Below are 3469 nucleotides of genomic sequence, written 5' to 3'. Positions count from 1 at the left end.
GTTAGAATTTACCGGTGGAAATTTGAAAAGCTACATGGAAAGAACTTTCAGAATTGTTACTGGAAATGCGTCGAAAGAAGATCTTGTAAAAACCTTTTTAAGGGTTTGTGCGTACCATTTCTTACAAATGTGCAAAAAGAACATCAAAGACACATTCAACGTCTCTCAACAGCATTTCATAATGAGAGCAGTCGGAAGGCTAATATGTTTTGATGATTTGAAGGAGATGACCGAATTTGTCAATCACTTGGCTGAAGTATCTTGCTCTAAATGGGTGACCAAAGATGTACAATCTTCTCTCACTGAACTAGAGATCAGAATAAATAACTTTGATTATACCAAACAAGATATCATGGCTAGAGAAGAAAGAAAGCAGTCAGAAATTGATGGTTTGGTCATGGATGACGAACCGGTGGAAGAAGATAAAAGTAGCTGGCAAACTTATTGGAACAAACATATAAAAATGCCGAAAGTTGCTGAAGGCTCAGTTAGCAACAAATACTTTGTGCCAAAGTTTTTTCGCTATCTCCGTGGTCTTTTGAATCAAGTCACTATCTGGTCAAATCTGCTGACAGGTAATTTGGTACGCTACTCAAAATCGTACGATTTAGATCTTACAAGTAACTCAAAAACACAACTGTCATCCGAGGAAGTCACTAACAGTTACGCTGAACTGTACTTTCACCTCAAGAAGTCAGACCAGACCAAAAAGAATCTACCCCTTGGTCAATTTATTGTCAATAACAAGAAGTTTTGTCTAGCTATCAAACGTCAGTTTGTGGACAAAATGACAAAAAAGGAATTCATTGACAAAGGTAGAGACCAGACAACCTTTTTGCGCAAGTCATTGAATACAGATGTTGAGCTGGATAAAAAACCTACCAAAATCGAGGAAGAAACATGGATGCAAAGTAAGAAACCACAGTCAAGGAAAAAAAAAGGTTCCCTGTTAAAATCTCCGAATAAGCCCATCCATTTTAACCCAAACAGCCGAAGTCTCAAAAATATCGCTGACATTGCCAAAGAAAGAAAGATTCTTTTCACTGACATACTGAAGTTTACCCTTCATAACATGCCTAACGATTCTACAAATATCGACAGTATTTTTTTCTATGGCTTCAATTGTCTTTCTGATACAGAGAAAAAAGCATATGGTTCTCTCACTTTTATCGATTCAAACACAGTACAGAAGGTGAACACGTTAAACGAAGTTGATCTAAGGCCAACCAGCAAAAGAGGGATAACGAACTCTAACAATATTTGCTACGTCAATACAGTTTTGCAGCTGTTACTTGGGTCGTGCATCAAACCTTATCTTCCGTTGTATAAGTCGTCTAATCCAAAGCTATGCAGGATATTGGAATTCGTTTCAGATGAGTTATCAAAAAACGTGGACACGGCTTTTGAGTTTACATCACCATTTATTCAATCGAGTGAAAATGATCAAGATTTCACCGAACTTGCAATACCGGAAGTTTTAAAGATATCAATGGGAAAAGACTACAGGAGATCGGAAGAGAATGACGCTGAAGAGTTTCTTGATAGTCTTTTGGATTGTATTTATCCAAATCAAGAAAAAAACGAGAGCCCTTTTAATTGTAAACTGGCGGAATACTTTAAATGTAAAGTATGTGGAACAATTAAAGGCTGGTTCCACTGCCTAAATTATCTACGAGTTTCTATCACGGAAGGTGAAGCCAAGACAAACATGCTGCCGATGCTACAAAAGGGATTACTCGATAACCCCAATTCAAAACTTTTATGCTGTGAATAATTTAGTCCACTACAAGCAACATTTCTTATGAATTCGCCGACATTTCTTCTCGTCGCAACAAATCGCAGTGCACATGACAGATATGTAGTCAACAGAAAGGTCGAGATAGAACAAGAACTAAACATATCATATATCCGTGGTATCGACGAAGACAATACTAAATTTCATTTCACCGGAAACTTCAACGGGACATTATGCTACTTACTGGATGGAGAAGATATAAAATTCAATGATTCAACTGTGACAGTTCAAGATAAGACAGCAACACTTAATGACGATACTTTCCAAGAAACAACACATGTTTTATGCTACATGAAACAATCAAAGAACGAAGTCTTCATCAGCCAAGCAGAATGCACCTTTGTGAATGATGTTCTCCTCGGCACAAACATTTCAAAGTCAGAATTTGTATCAAGAAATTCGATAGAAAGCTGTATTTTTGGTCGTTTGAACGATGAGATAATTAATGCATTTTTATCATCCTTTGAGATGGACATTGTAACTTTTCCAACACAGTGGTTCTATGATGCATCAAAGAACAAGAACACGAAGTCAAGAAAACGCTTTGAAAATGACTTCTTTACAACAGATAGTAACAAGGATTGCTTCATTCCTATCAACAAAAATAATCATTGGTATTTGGTTTTCTTGAATAATGGTCTGGCAGTATATTTTGATTCATTAATGGAACCTGTTGATGAGGAAATAACTGATTTAGTGGAGACGTTGCAAAACAAAAAAAACAACGAGGAACTGAATAGGCTACAGCTGAAAGGAAGGAAACAGCAGAATAATGTCGACTGTGGCATTCACATTCTGTCTACTGCTTGGTACTTATCCAACCGTGAAGAAAAAGCAAGACTCACCAATGTCAAACTGTTGAGGTACTGGATTGCATCTTGTTGTGGGTCAAACAAAAAGCCATTGCAAAAAACGAAACACAACAAAATGGAGAGGGGTGTGTACAATCATAATCCAAAGCAAGAGAAGAATGCAGAAAAAGGAAAAATCCGAAGCGTGGATTTTGCTGATTTGATGACTGCTCTTAAACAACAGACTGACAAAGGTAAGTGGAAATGATATTGTATTGTATGAGCTTGTTATATTGTAATTGAATGTACAAAATTTAATAATTGCAGTTTGACAAAATAAGTTAGCAGGAATGACTTTCAAAATGTTATGCATTATTATTCTTTAGCTTGCCATTGTAGCTATCAACTTTTCATCGAAATTCTATCGTTATCCTAAACGCTTTTTTCAAATATATTTTACTATTAGTAACTTCAAGTGCATGATAAATAAAAACAAAACTGTGTTTGGCAAGGAATATTACGTAGGAATTTTATATTACCCTTCTAAATCTCCAGGAAAAGACTTCACCAATTGCACAAATGAAAAACAAGAAACAGAAGAATACCGTGAAGAAATCGAGGTCATGCAAAGAGACAAAGAACTAAAAGGAAGAGAGCAACGAGGAAAACAAGAACAAAAACAAAAAGAACACCCTGAGGAGGACAGAAATAAAAATGAAGATATCGGTAATGAGAAAGAATCTGAGATCACTTGGAAAATAAAAGACGCACATGCCAGACAAATGAAAGGTATAATTCAATTATCTATACCAACTTTGTTACTCTCAAATCTTCTATCGCTATTTGTTATTAGTGTCTGGGGTCTGGACTATTTGTTATTAGT

The sequence above is a fragment of the Clytia hemisphaerica genome, unplaced genomic scaffold, assembly GCF_902728285.1.
Source record: "Clytia hemisphaerica strain Z4C2 unplaced genomic scaffold, Clytia hemisphaerica genome assembly, whole genome shotgun sequence".
NCBI lineage: Eukaryota > Metazoa > Cnidaria > Hydrozoa > Leptothecata > Clytiidae > Clytia > Clytia hemisphaerica.
Note: the sequence above shows the minus strand (reverse complement) of the source record.